The following is a 14,996-nucleotide window of genomic DNA, read 5'->3' on the forward strand; positions in this document are numbered from 1 at the left end:
ATATTTAATAATGTTTTGACAGCACTTACACTGTTTTGTCCCACTAGCAGAGAATTATGGGTAAATCGAGTCTATTCCATCAGAGTCGCGCTGCGCTTCCCAGTGGGTCGCGCTGCTCTGATGAAACTGGTCAGCGCTGCACTATCCATCGGGTGGCGCAAGTAAACAACTCATCTCTGCGCTATCCAGACAGTCGCGCGGCTCTGTCCATTGGGCCGCGCATATAATCGGTCCACGCAGCGCGGATCAATCGAGTGGCGCAGTTTCGTCCTTCTTTTGAGGAGTTCGGCTTCCCATAGACCTAGATTCATGCCGAGGATCGGCCGAGTGTTCCAGCATTAATCGTTCCGCTTTCGGCCCGCGCAATTTTTGCTAGCTGGGAATTAAATCACGTTTAAACGCCACAGAGATATCAGAGCCAGCAGTCAATTCTGATGCGCTTGCCGAGGCGAGGCTGCGCTGGGCGGGGTGTGAGCGCTTAAGCGCCGGTGATTTTCTGGAGCTCATATGGAGCTCATATGGAGCTAATCTACGTCCGAAAGTGTCCGAGCACACTTTTAAATAGACGCTATCTTTATTAACCGACCGCATATTTAAACTTTAAGCACATACATTCACGCCTGAACAACTCTTACAATTACATTTTGTGATCAAATAACAGTAATATTATGAGCATTTTGCTGTCAGGAAACATAGCTGTCATAACTCCACATATTTACCTGATTTGTCTTAATTAGTTCAGTAAATACCAACCATTCTGAATGTTGACTGGATTTGAAAATAACCATTCATTTAATGTTTTAAACACAGATTTATCTAGACTTAAAATAATATGTCTTCTCAACTAGCTCAAACTAAAAAATTGGTTTAACTTATATATTTTTGCCCGTCCAACATTTCATTAATTGGATTTTTTACAGTGTGTATATTACAGTAATATATTCTGTATATGACCATATTATGGTGATCCTGGGATCGTGATGATGGGGCCCTTGAATATTGTTGCCCAGGGTATAACAAAGTGTTAATCTGGCCCTGTTCCAGAGGACCCTATTTTCAAACCTTCAGCTCTACTGCATGCTTCAAGATCACTCAAGCTTCTTTATGTTTGCTATTTTATCTTAAACTTGTTCATATTTTTGGACACTGCTACTGTGACAACCGTAACATGTCAACACCGTCATCTTTGTAAAAAAAATATTAGATTAGATTATGAAATAAATGTATAATTTTTAAGAAGAGGTCTGAAGTAGCTAGCAACAGAGGGGAAACAAGATGGCTAATGTGAACAGTGACAGTTTTTTTTAATCTATATTAGGTTTTTGTCACCACCGTCAGATGTCACCACCGTCAGGTTTTCTGTCAGGTTTTATGTATTTTCGGAAGTTATGATTTGATATTTGTTCATCACAGTGCTCAGGATTGTTTTTTTTTTTTGGACCAAATATTTACATAAAGTTTAAGCAAGAAGCCATTGACTTGATTGGTATACATTTTGGAATTGTATGTTGTAATGAGGCCAATGTCACCACCGTCAGACGGAGTGTTATTTGTTTTAAATGAATATGCTTACAATATGTTTCTTCAGTGCTGTTGAGTTATTAAATTAATAGTCTCTATTAATACAAAAATATGTTTATTAAATAAAAAAATCATTACTTTTTCTATTTAGGCTTAGAGCAACACTATGTAGTTTTTTTTACCTTTAAATAATGTCTCTAAAATTATTTCAGTGATAGAACAACTTTTAACTGGACAAATTGTACTGTTGCTGCAACCTGAGCAGCCTCCTAGCTGCTACAAGCACACTCTGAAAGTGGCGATGGAGGGTAGGAAACACAGCCCCGCCCCTCCCCCTGCCTGCAAAAGAGTGTCTGATACCAGGTACTGTTGCGCTTTTCAACCACATGGGGGAGCTGTAAGTCATTTTTACATGGAAACTACATAGTGTTGCTTTAAAGTAAATGTTGTATGAGTAATAACTGGAAAAACGCCTATTTTATGAAAAAAATACGAACAGGGGTGGTTGCACCAGTAAATTGCTGAACAGCCAAGACCTTGGTCTATAATGATATACCTTCAGATTTTGTATTTTAACTAACTTTTTTTTTCAAAATTTAAACCCGTTTTATTCAAATTCCCAAGAATCACTGAAATGCGCACTGTAGCAAACTGCAAAAACTATTTAAAAAACTATGAGAATGAGATTATATAAATGTTCTAATCAACTGAAGGTTGTGCAGTACACAACATGCTAAAATAATCTTAAAGATGTTCTCTGGCCTAAATAACAGCATTCCACCAGCTACATCCAAGCACATCCAACGGAATTTAAGTAATCCAGTTGTGGGTTCTATCACTGAGCACGCACAGGCATGTTTTAGGTTGCAGCACATATCCTGAGGGGTCATTGGTTTGGCTAGAGGTGTCATGAGCCATGTTTATATAGTTTAAAGGGGCGGTACAATGATATTTCATGCATTCAGTCTTATTAACGCAGTTTAAGAGTTGATTTCCTCATGCTAAACATGTTTCAGAGTATATCTGTGCCGCATGGACTTCGCCAGGGTTCATACAAGTTTCTGAAAAAAAAATTCGAATAAGGGTCCAGCTGACATATCAGGAAAAGCCATACGTATCACTTCTTTTTATGTGCACTTCCCCCAGAAACCATGCCCACACGTCAATCAGTGGGAAAGCGAGAAACAAGGACGCTAGAAGTCACAGGCATCACTTCACGTGACAGCTTTGTTTTATATCAAGACTTAACAATGGTACGAAAGAAGTGTGTTTTTTGGATACAACGGATATAGTTTGTTTTTCCGGGGTAGCAGCGGAGTTTTACTTGTGTGTTTGTTTAACGCTGGATTTCATTAAATAGTCTCAACCGGGTCATGAGTTGCAAACGGTAAGTAAGACTTCTGTGTTATGTTGGAAATAGGCATGTCAGTGCATATTATATAAATGACAAGAACATTTTAGTGAATCATAAGTTATCCAGTAGTGTATAAAGTGTTGCATGACTCCTGACTCACTCCTCCCGCAGCTCGTAACTCCTTCTGAATGTTTTTCATACGTTATCGGAAGCTGATCTGTTTTTTATAAATCTGATCAAACTAAAGACTCTTCAGAGATATGAAGGATGTAATACTACTCTTAAGGTAGGCTACTCCAGATAAACATCAGATACGCAGAAACAGCTTGTGTTATGGGAGCTTTAATTGTTTTTAATTATAATAACCTAGGCACACCTGTGGACCCATGATTTTTTACAAAATTAGTCTCACTGAGTCTCAATTTTTGCAAAACTACACACCATACAAAACTACAACCATATATAATTTGTCAACAACCATATTTTAGTTTTAGAAAAGGCAATTATCGTTTAATAGTAAGGTATAATGTTTGGGCCCACCTGTGGGCCTGTGACAACGTCAGGTTACTACTGTAACCATGGTTCCCTGAGATAGGGAACGAGACGCTGTGTCATGGTAATGACATTATGGGGAACGCTATGCAGCGTGACGCACGTGAATATTCTTTCCAACTAGGTCTATATATAGACGCCGGCGGATGACGTCATGTGACGTCGCAACGCAAAGCTATAAATAGCCGGAGAAAATGTAGGTCAAACAGCTTCTGCTAAAAAGAAGCGAATGCTACAGGCACAAGGAGTTATGGCAAAGGGACACAGCGTCTCATTCCCTATCTCAGGGAACCATGGTTACAGTCGTAACCTGACGTTCCCTTTCAAGGGATACTTGACGCTGTGTCATGGTAATGACATTATGGGGAACGAGATACCCACTACGCCATAATTAATTGTGACTGTCTGTAGGTGTGAAGTGTTGTTTACAACTTAAGACATAAAGAGCTGAGATCCAGGTAGAAAAGGGAGGTCTAAAATCATAATACCTCATAAAAATGTGTGCGGGAGATCATCCCGCCACACAACAAATATCCTGCATGGAGGTCCCTGACAAAGGGGCCAGATAAGACGCCACACTCCTAGTTGAGTGTGCCCTAATCCGTAGAGGTGAAAGCATATTGCGCACCTCATACGCTATAAAAATAGCCTCCACAATCAATTGTTGATTGTTTGTTTAGAGGAAGGATGTTCTCTCTTGGAGAACCAAACACAGACCAAAGGTTGGTCGGATCTTCTAAGGTGGAAGATCTATTAATGTAAACATCTAAAACCCCTCAGGGCAAAGAAGATGTAGCCTCTGTTGATCCGCCGACTCTTGAGGAGAAGGATGAAAAGCCTGAAAGACCAATGTTCTAGCCACATCGCTAGGAACCTTGGTAACATAACCCGGTCTCGGGTGCAAAAGCTGATAAGCTTGAAAGTTGCCCACTCTCCTCGGAGAAGTGAGGATAATAAAAAGGCTAACTCCAGTGACAGAAACTTATCTGTACACAAGTCAATGGGTTCGAAAGGTGCCATAAAGAGCCCTTTCAGAACTACTGCCAGGTCCCATACTGGAACTCTGATTTGAGCAGGAGGCCTCATCCTAAATGTACCACGCATAAAGGCGTGAAGGCAGAGATAGCCGCAGCATATACTCCGATAGTAAATGGATATAAACCGGATGAAAAACCGGTATTGTAAAAATTCCAATACTGAAGCCAATGGGCAGTTTGGAACTAAATATTTGTCACTACACCAAGTAGTGAATAATTTAAAATAGCCTTAATGTCATCTGGAGCGAACTCCAGGCATGAAGAAGCAGCTGATAAGCTTGTAAGTCACTCACTCTCCTCAGAGAAGTGATGGCTAATAAATAGGCTAACCTCAGTGACAGATATTTATCTGTACACGAGTCAATGGGTTCAAAAGAGGCCATAAGGAGCCCTTTCAAAACTACTACCCATAGAGCCCTCAGGGATATGAGTGTGAAACCAGAGATAGCCTCAGCATATACTCTGGGTATAAACCACTGATCTATATAAATGACTGGATTGCGCATGACGTCACACGTGTGAAGCCACCGCGCCGCCATGTTGGTATACCCAAACGTTCTATTAAATCAATGGACGTTATCAGATTTTAATGATAAAACATCACTCTACTCGTCTTCGTTTTTATATGTGAAGTTACCCTGTACATTATTACAACACAAACGTCCAAAGCATGTAAATAGTTATTTACTGAAAGCTGTACATTTTGCGTTTTAAACAGTTATTATACATTCATCTTTATTACAGTATCAGATCAGCAGACAGACCCAGCATATTTAGTATTAATGACAATAAACGTGCTCATTCTGAAATCTAAATAAATAATCATACTTTGTACCGTATGTGCATGCAATAATTTGCTAGTTTTGTAATTTTATCTAAACTTACAAGTTACCCAAACTTATTTAGAGAAATAACGCCGTCACAGTGTAGCTGAATGTCAAACAAAACTTTATTTATACCCGTGTCATTAACATATGCAACAGACACACTCACATTAACGGTTTTTTTATAAATCCATTATCCTGCCCGATTAAAACATAAACATTGCAAATAACAACAGAATTAACAAATAATTACGGTACACATATCCTAAAAATTAACCTTGTGTAACTGATACGCTGTAAAGGGGGTAAATTTTGATCATGATTTTGAATGGAAGTCAATGACGCTCTCTGCCGGTTGGGTATACCAAGATGGCGGCTCGAACTCTGCGCTGGCTTCACCTCACGCAGTTACATCAAGCGTTCTATGCGCAATCCAGTCATTTATATAGATCAGTGGTATAAACCGGATAAAGACCGGTATTGTAAAAATTCCAGAACTGAAGCCACTGGGCAGTTTGGAACTAAATGTTTGTCACTACAACAAGTAGTGAATAATTAAAAATAGCCTCAATTCATCTGGAGCGAACACCAGGCATGAATAAGAAGCTGATAACCTTGTCAGTCACTCACTCTCCTCAGAGAAGTGATGGCTAATAAAAAGGCTAACTTCAGTGACAGAAATGTATCTGTACATGAGTCAATGTGTTCGAAAGAGGCCATTAAAAGGGCTTTCGAAACAACTTCAGATAGAGCCCTTAGTAATAGGAGTATAAAAAACAGAGATAGGCGCAGCCTATACTCTGGTAGTAAATGGATATAAACCGGATGAAAACCGATTTGGTAAAAATTCCAGAACTGAAGCCACTGGGCAGTTTGGAAATAAATGTTTGTCACTAAACCGAGTAGTGAACAGTCTCCATTTAAAATAGCATTAATTTATCTGTACATGAGTCAAATGTGTTTGAAAGAGGCCATGAGAAGGGCTTTCGAAACAACTACAGATATAGTCCTTATTAATAGGAGCATAAAAACAGAGATAACCGCAGCATAAACTGTGGTAGTAAATGGATATAAACCGGATGAAAACCGATTTTGTAAAAAAAAAAACTTTACAGACGTCGCCTCAGCCACGTCTGTACCATAGCATCCAGACCCAACAGGGCTGGATGTGAAAGGGAAAAACCACAATGGGCAATGAGTCGTCCCTCGAGACACAGATAAGTCGACTTTGGCTCGACCAAACCAATTTCAGATCTGCATCACCACTTCTGGGTGGAGTCTTTATTCCCCCGGCCTCAGCCCCTGCCTCGACAGGGTGTCTACTCTCACCTTTTGGACTCCGGGGATGTCTAAATGACAAAAAATTTCCTGTGAGACCAAAGGAGAACCTGATGCGCCAGTCTGTATAGAGGGCGCGACCTCAGGTCTCCCTAATACTGGATGCTGCTGCCAACTGACCTAACACTCTAGAAAGTGCTTTACAGTGTAAGGTTGGCCTTATCTGATTCTAGACACTAATGCCAGGATCGAATCTGTGTGTGCAGGAGACATATGTGCCTACATCTTCACTGAGTCCCAAGTTACCCAAAGAAATTATATTTTCTGCTAGGGTGTTAAAATGCCCTTTTTGGCGTTGTTCCGTAGCCCTAGGCGCTTCATATGGGCAAGGACGACATCTCGATGCCGAACTGCCATCTCTCGAGACTGGACTTACACTAGCCAGTAATCTATGTAATTAAGTATTTGGATCCCTTGAAATCTCAGAGGAGCAAGGGTTGAATCCATGCATTATGCGCTGTGGAAGAACTACGCTGAACGGCAGAACCCGATATTGGTATGCTTTGCCCCCGAAAGCAAACCTGGGAAATTCCAGATGCTGCAGGAGGATAGATATATGCATAGGGTTCCTTTAAATGTATCATGACGAACCAGTCCTCAGACCTGATTGACACCACAATAGAAGGAATTGTCATTTTTAGAATTGTATCTCCTCAGAGATCGATCTAAATAGGCCTTAGCCCTCCATCCTTCTTTGGTACAATACCTCTAGCAGCCATTTTGTGACATTTTATAATTTTTCTCCACTCGTGGAAAAAATACACTAATAAGGAGATTGATTCCGGAAATCGAATGCTCACTGCCCTGAAGCGGAGGACCGGCAGGGCACAGCTGAGCTACTAAAATGCCCCATTGTTCTGTTTTATATGTCTTTTTTAATGGAGACAAAAAATAGGTCTTCTTTAATAAAGACGGAACATAAGGGGTTAACAAACTATGTTGTATGTGAGGGCACATCAAGCGCAGGTTTTATCTGCGCTCTCATGAGGAGTGCCCCAAAAGGCAACGTGTGAACGACAGGTCCCCTTTAACGCAGCCTTAAGATTTGAGACAATGACTGCTCTCAGATCAGTCTTTATATGCCTCTGTGGTTGCTGGTTGTTGTTGTTTCGTCCCCCAGGCTCTCTGATGGAGAGGGGGGCACGAGAGATAACACTCTGTTTTTTTATTATCTGTATGTTGTGTAAAACTGATGCAGATTCTGGGGGGAAACTACGGCGAGGAAAAAACCCTTTCTTTAGTAGCACGGAGATAAAAGTCCGCCGCTCTCCTGAGCTCATCTAATATTTCAGGATTCAAGTTTACCCTTAATTTCATCCAATAAATCTGCTTGATATACGTGAAGAATGCCAATATTGCGAAGGCAAGCTCCAGCGCGACCCACGACCATATAAACTTGTTTATCTATTTATATTGTTGCTGTCTCTCGCAACAAATAAACCGCGAGAAACTTTCAATACGGGGCATTTGCCGTATCTGGATTATTTAAAAAAAACTAAATGTTTGAGAAACTCGCTGATGTGTTTAACAATAAATGAGAGGAATCGGCATCTTCCGTTTAATAACTTCTCAGTGTAAATCAGAGAAGAAAGTGAAACCTCTTTCGTCAAGTTCACTGGCAGCCTTCATATTTTGTGCTGGCCAGTCAATATTAAATTGATACAGCCGATCGGGTCACAACATAATTCTTCGTAACATGGAGAAAAGGTATTATCAGTAAGCTCATTTGTGTTTTTTGTATAAACATTAATTACATCTTGATCCTCAGAACTAGTAATTCACAGCACTCTCTTAAAACGGGTGAAGCCGACTCACGGACACCCGTTGAAACACGAGGCTTGCAAGGTTTGTTTGATCAAACAAAACCATCGAGAGCGGAGCATTTGAATAGTATTTTCTCACAATGCCCGCACGCCTCCCCCTCGGGGAAAGCGTGCGTGTATTCCGCACCAAACACACACACACAAAGCTCGTGCTATCCCCGTCAATAATAATCTAGGACAGGGGGTAACACACTTCTAAATCCCTTTCTTTATCCATGTTTTCCTAGTTTTTTTAAACTAATCTAATCTAATCTCACTAGTGATGGCCGTTTTCGAAGCACTGCTTCATAAGGCTTCGAAACATTTACGAATCTTTTGTTTCGAATCAGTGGTTCGGAGCTTGTTTCAAACTGGCCCAAGTCACGTGATTTTAGCAAACGAGGCTTAATTACGTCATAACTGTTTCGAAACGTTTCGAAAATCCGATGGTTCACCACTAGGGGGAGTTGATCACATGACCAGTGTCTAATATGTTTAGATGAACTCGGGTCAGTTTTATTATGAAACTTCATAAAACATTTATCCTTCTGACTAATAACACTGCCATGTTGTCTACTTTTTGTTTATAGACAGATTTAATGACAAAAATATGCATAATTAAAAGGGTAGTTAGTTTTATTTATTTGTTTGCCCTAAATAAAACTAAAAACACATAATACACTTTTAACTGTGTCTTAATTAAGTTAAATCATTTTTTGTAACATATTTTAATAAAAATCTAGCTCTTATTTTGTAAAAAAAAGTGTAAAATGTTTGGACACATCTGCTTTACACTATTTTGACCAGCAGGGGTCGCCAGCGTGTGTGGGTTTCGAACTGCTTCGAAAAACTGAATCAATTTTCAAAGCAACTGGTTCAATTGATTCGAAGTTTCGAAAAGCTTCGTTTTTCCCATCACTAAATCTCACTAGATATAGAAGACACATTCACATTCACACAAGCGTTCGCTGAAAAAAGCAATAGCTGTTTGACCTACATTTTCTCCGGCTATTAGCTTCGCGTTGCGACGTCACATGACGTCATCCGCCGGCGTCTATATATAGACCTAAGCCGTTTCTCAAAACCAAGTACGCCAAACTCGGACTTGTGTCCTTCGTAGTTCGAACTTGCAAGTTCAGACTCGGAAGAACGAACTTCTGACACGAAGTGCATTCTGGGAAACTTCGCTGTCATAAGTCCACACAAGTCTCCTCTGATGCATCCTCGATAAAATGGGCGGATCAAGAACACATCCGGGGATTTTATGTGAACTTGGGCTTGATGCGAACTTTGAATTGGAACAGTACTTGGGCCGCGGCTGATGACGTTTCACAAGTCCACAAGAACACAAGTACAGACAAGAACGCATATTGAGAAACGGCTCTAGTTGGAAAGAATATTCACGTGCGTCACGCTGCATAGCGTTCCCCATAATGTCATTACCATGACACAGAGTCAAGTATCCCTTGAAAGGAAATTAGGGGTTAAACAATGAACCCACTCTTCAACTTTTTAATGTCAGATAAAGCAAAAAATCACCTCTCACCTGTATTGTATTGTTGTCGCTCGTGGCTCTTCTACACCGTATTCAGAAATAACCAAGATGTAAAAGTTGATTCTTCAAGATTCTTGTCAACAGTCAGCTTATATAGGAGTCTAAGGAGGTGTGGAGGTTTTCTATATATGGTATAGATGCTGGATTTACATCCAAAAAAGGCAAAAACATTTGCTCATCTGCTCTTATGGAAATAAAAACAGACCTCACTGGAAAATTACAGAGAAGACAGTTAACCCTTTAAGGGTAAAACTAAAACTATAACTGTGAAACATTTAATCTCAACACTTTCCAACAGTTCATCATGTATGTCTTTCCAAAGAAACTTTTAAAGAAACCAGTGGCGGCTGGTGCTAAAAGGTTTTGGGGGGGCAAACATACTCAAAATCACACCTTTACTGTAGTATTGCAGGACTGTAAATAACCGTTTATCTGGTGATGAATATCATTACTGCTTAGCTAAAATGCTAAAAAAATTTTACTGTTGAAGTATAGCTCAACTGGTAGAGCCTGTATATGTTGTAGTAGTAGTATTAGTAAACTTCATTAACTAAAATAGATGAAAGTCTCAGTGATGGACTAACAGCTGATGTTTGTGTCAAAAGGTCCATCAGCCACTACAGATCATTTCAGGAGCGTCAGACTGAGAAGGCCAACCATGACCGCTTGAAGATGAACTACAAGACCCTCTTCCCGGTATTCATCACAAAACTCACAAAAAAATGTGATTAGATCTTCAGTGAACATGAAATGTGTCCGAGTAGATTAACTTGACTTGTGTTTTAATGTGTTGTCTTTACAGGGAGTTCATCTCTATGTGAACAATCTGCCCTACAGCTGGACAGATCAGGAGCTTCAAAGAGTCTTCTCCACGTTTGGGACCATCACCAATGCTAAGGGATGATGCTTATTTTTAAAGATTAATAGGAGACATTTAACAGTTCCTATAAGTTATACTGTAATTGACATTTAAAAAAATACGCCACATGTATTGGATGTTTCTGTTCTCAGGTGGTAAGGAATGGCAGCCGCAGCCTAGGGTTCGGTTTTGTGTGTTTCACGAGCCCTGAAGCTGCAGCTCAAGCCATTTCAGCAATGAACGGTCGTGTCATTGTCAACAGATGGCTGAACGCCACCTTCTCGCAGGTCATGGACCAGGATACCATGGTGTCTGTCAGCAACTGCGACTCTTCTCCTGCAGTCCAGCGCACAAAGCCAACGCTGCTTCCTTCTGGACACTTTGGTGCTGCTGTTCAGAGGTGTTCAGAAGTGAACATTTTTATATCTGGTGTTGCTCTACCTGAATGCAATATTGAAAAATTACTTTTTTATGATGGTGAGTAGGTCATTTGAAATGTCTAATTTTATGACATGGTACTGGGGTGAAAAGTTTAAACTCCACTGCACTACACCTTTTTAAACCTGTAGTAAACCTCACTACATTTAAGTTTTAGCTGGTTGAGGCAGCCAAATATGGACCAGATTCCGGTCGGAGAATTAGAAGAAGAAAAGTCTTTGAACTAGGCTGTCAAAGAATCTGCATATGCACTGATATGACATGAAATACAATGTAATGGTCTACAAAGAAACAAGAGAAAAAATTACAAATAATCACCATTCTAAGACTTACATTAACATTACCTGACAGAATAAGAATTCTATAAGAAGAATAGCATAGCACCACTGGTATTACAGTAAATATACATATAAAACAAATATATCTAACAGAAATGTCATGTATGTAAAATGGCAATATGGTCAACAATAAAATAATAAGGGCAGACTCATAAGCACCCATCAAGACGTGCTTTTCACAGAATCTCTCTGTTTACAGGACACACACAAAATTATGCAATACAGGCAAGTTTTGGCAAGTATTCTTATACAAACAGTTATGTCTTAAAGTGAACGCCAACAGTTTCAGAAAGAAGTCGGATATGTATATATGGATCCATGCTTATCCAGTCTTAAAGTGGCAGAACCCTCAAAAAATCTGCTTATGTTTGTGTCTTTATGTTAAGCAAACAACAGAAGGCAAAGGGAAATTACTTCTGTAGCTTTAAAAACGATTAAAATATTTTTAAATATTTTGATAATAAAATTTATAGAATGAAGAAAAGAGTGTTATTATTTATTTGATTTTATTTCCATTAGCGCCTCACTGCAGAACATGACATCCTGGGGGCGGGGTTCCAGAGATCTCTTCTCACTGCATTTTGATTGGTCGGCAGTTTTACCACAAGACACGTCATACATGAGTTGTTGCGTTACCATTTCTGCATTAAGTCGTAACTAAATTAAGTTATTGTTTTGAAAAAAAAAAACTTTATTATGACTACAATAAAAGTGGTGCCTTTAAGATGAAATGTTAGTTTTTTGCTATAATGTTTTGGAGTAAAACATTTCGGGTAAGCGTACTATGAGTAGGTTAATCTTACCACATGCAGCTTAAGACCTATGAATGGATACAGTATAAATATGCATAATTATAAACTTATATATGGCATGTTATTTAGAAATTAATAAATTGAATGTTTATCTTGTATGGACTATGAGCTTGTTTTAACACGTCTTTGCTTACATCCATTAGGAAACAGATTTCCCTCTGTTTACTTTTAAAAAAAAGTGCTAATAAAAGATATCAAATAAATTTGTGTTTTTATATTAACTCATATAGGAATAGCTGTGCAATATGTGGGATAATGTACAAATTAATCCCTTCAGTGCAGTGGCGAGGCCAGAAATGTTCAAGTGGGTGGGCCTTTATAAAACAGGGTGGGCAAAGCATAGAATGTACATAAACTGGGGGCGTACACAACAAAGTTTGTATGCCTGTGGCCGGCATATGTTTTTTCCCAATGGAAGCATGGCGTTTTTCAAAACAGCCAGCAGCTGTCCGTTTTTTTTCCGCGCTGTGGTCGAAAAATATTTAACTTTGGGTTAAAAGCTCAGCTCTTCAATGTAAGTTATCACATGGCTGTCCAATCACAGTGGACGAAGGGCGGGACAAATATCACAACAACCAACCGGCTCACAGCTCAAGTATCACAGCAACCAAAGCGCTGGGCTGAAAAAACAGCTGGCATTCGGCGTCTTCAGCCGCGTTTAAAAGCGTTGGTGTGCACGCTACCTAAGCAAAGTTACCTTGATGCCATGCAGGCAGCACAATGTTTCAAGGGGAAAATTATAAAACCACTTACAAATAACCAACCAGCTTGTCTACAGTATATGGGCAGGTGGGACTGTGCCTGTTTTATACAGTCTATGGGCAGTGCCCTACCAAATTATTAATCCACTTGAAAACACAACTCAATAGAATTAATAACGGAATTAGTTTTTACGTTATTTACGTTACGTGAACGTAGTTCCGAAAAATAATATGTCATTCCTCGTCAGCAAAATGCATGACGTGAAAGCGTCATAGGCTACGACAGATTCAACAGGTAGTGATTTGATTTTACTAAAGAACTCGTTTGAGAGATTGTTATTTAATGAGAAAATGGCCATCAAACAACATGGCGCAATCCAAATTTCATGTGTTGTCATTTAAGTGTAAATTTTATTCCAACTGTAAATCATACAGCCTATACACGACACAGAGTCTGCCTCCCTAAATAGTTGACTGGAGTAATACTCCTGACTATAAACTGTAGTAATGACACCACTATAAACATTACGAAAATGTCTGAACTCACCTTTACATGTCCTACTGTAGTCTGATACAGGGCTTCTGGTTAAAGATGGAGAAAGTCTCGATCATAATAACAAAGTCCAATATCTTTGATCATAATATGTCCCTTCGCGCAAAGAAAAGCAGAAATCCATTTCTCAGACGCATGGGCGAGGCTAGCCCCTTTTTAGGGGTGCTTCAGCACCCCTAAAAAGGAGCTCAGCACCCCTAAAACTTTGAGCAAGTTGACAAGGTTAAATAATGTCCAAAACATACTCCGTAGTTTGTGGTTTAAAATGTATATGTTAAGGTGGAAAATGAAAAACTCCCCGCTTAGCAAATGGTGTCATCCTCTTCTTTTACTTCTCTGTACCATCGCTTAGCCCGAGCGCGAAACACACGCAGAGAGAGAATCAGTTAAAAGTGTTGTGATGCAACTTTTTTGTTCAAATCTTACAAAATGTTTACGTTATGTTTATAATGAGCGAGTACATCACGAATCAATCTTTCAAGCCGTGTTTTTGTCTTATACTGAATCACCATGGTACACGTATAATAATGGTTTATTTTCGGATTATTTTAGTCCGGCGGGTACCTGCGCACTGCGGAGTAGTACAGTACCTGGGTGACTCGTCCATAGACTTAAACGGAGAGAAGTAGTGCCGGTTACAATGTTCTTCCGCAAGACGCATGCAGTTTTGTGCGTCTCAGTGGGTAGTTGCATACAGTACGTGTGTCTCCGTTGTTAAAGTTTATTGTATGATTTATCGTTAATTTGAGACTTATTTTAACAATCGGGAGTCATGTAAACATGACATCACGTGCGTCTTTTCTGGTCAGTCGTCATGAAAACATGGCGTTTGTTTGGAACAGAGTGAAAACAAACTACATATCTATGGAGGACCACAAGAGTCATGCAAAATGTAATAAAGAACTTCAATTTTTAATAACTACCTGGACAATAAAAATAGCAATTAATAGATTTGTTTAAAAATTCATTAATTAATCTATAAATAAATAGACAAAGTTACAAAAAAAATCATTATGTAACATTTTATTAGGCAATAAAAATGAGATTATAAAAATAACATAGAAATGAAATATTAATCCATTAATAAATAATTCAAATTAATATAACAATTTATAAAAACAACATAAAATACTCAATAAGTTCATCATTTTAAATTGCATTTATAAATTCTTAATTAAATAATGGAATTTCAAATTGTATTTCAAAAAGCGATTTAAAAAGAGAAATAAATAACTGGATTTATAAATTGAATTACAAATACAGGTTTAAATTAGGCATTTAAAAGGGCATTTCCGTTTGACTTTTCTGTTTT

The 14,996-nt window shown here is 39.0% G+C and overlaps 1 protein-coding gene and 1 long non-coding RNA gene across 2 annotated transcripts in view; one reads left to right on the forward strand and one right to left on the reverse strand.

Annotated features, from left to right (window-relative positions):
• Positions 1–10,128, reverse strand: part of LOC135749290 (intelectin-like) — a 31,864-nt gene extending 21,736 nt beyond the window's left edge. Inside the window, exon 1 of the mRNA XM_065267846.2 lies at positions 9,975–10,128. The gene's annotated coding sequence lies outside the window, so the exon portion shown is untranslated. The remainder of the gene's footprint in view (positions 1–9,974) is intronic.
• On the forward strand, positions 1,711–12,526 carry LOC135749291 (uncharacterized). The gene is made up of 3 exons (XR_010532335.2): positions 1,711–2,908; positions 10,589–10,679; positions 10,786–12,526. It is a non-coding gene; the product is annotated as an uncharacterized lncRNA (long non-coding RNA).
• Positions 12,527–14,996: the final 2,470 nt, after the last annotated feature.

Source organism: Paramisgurnus dabryanus, chromosome 2 (genome assembly GCF_030506205.2).
Source record: "Paramisgurnus dabryanus chromosome 2, PD_genome_1.1, whole genome shotgun sequence".
NCBI classification, from domain to species: domain Eukaryota; kingdom Metazoa; phylum Chordata; class Actinopteri; order Cypriniformes; family Cobitidae; genus Paramisgurnus; species Paramisgurnus dabryanus.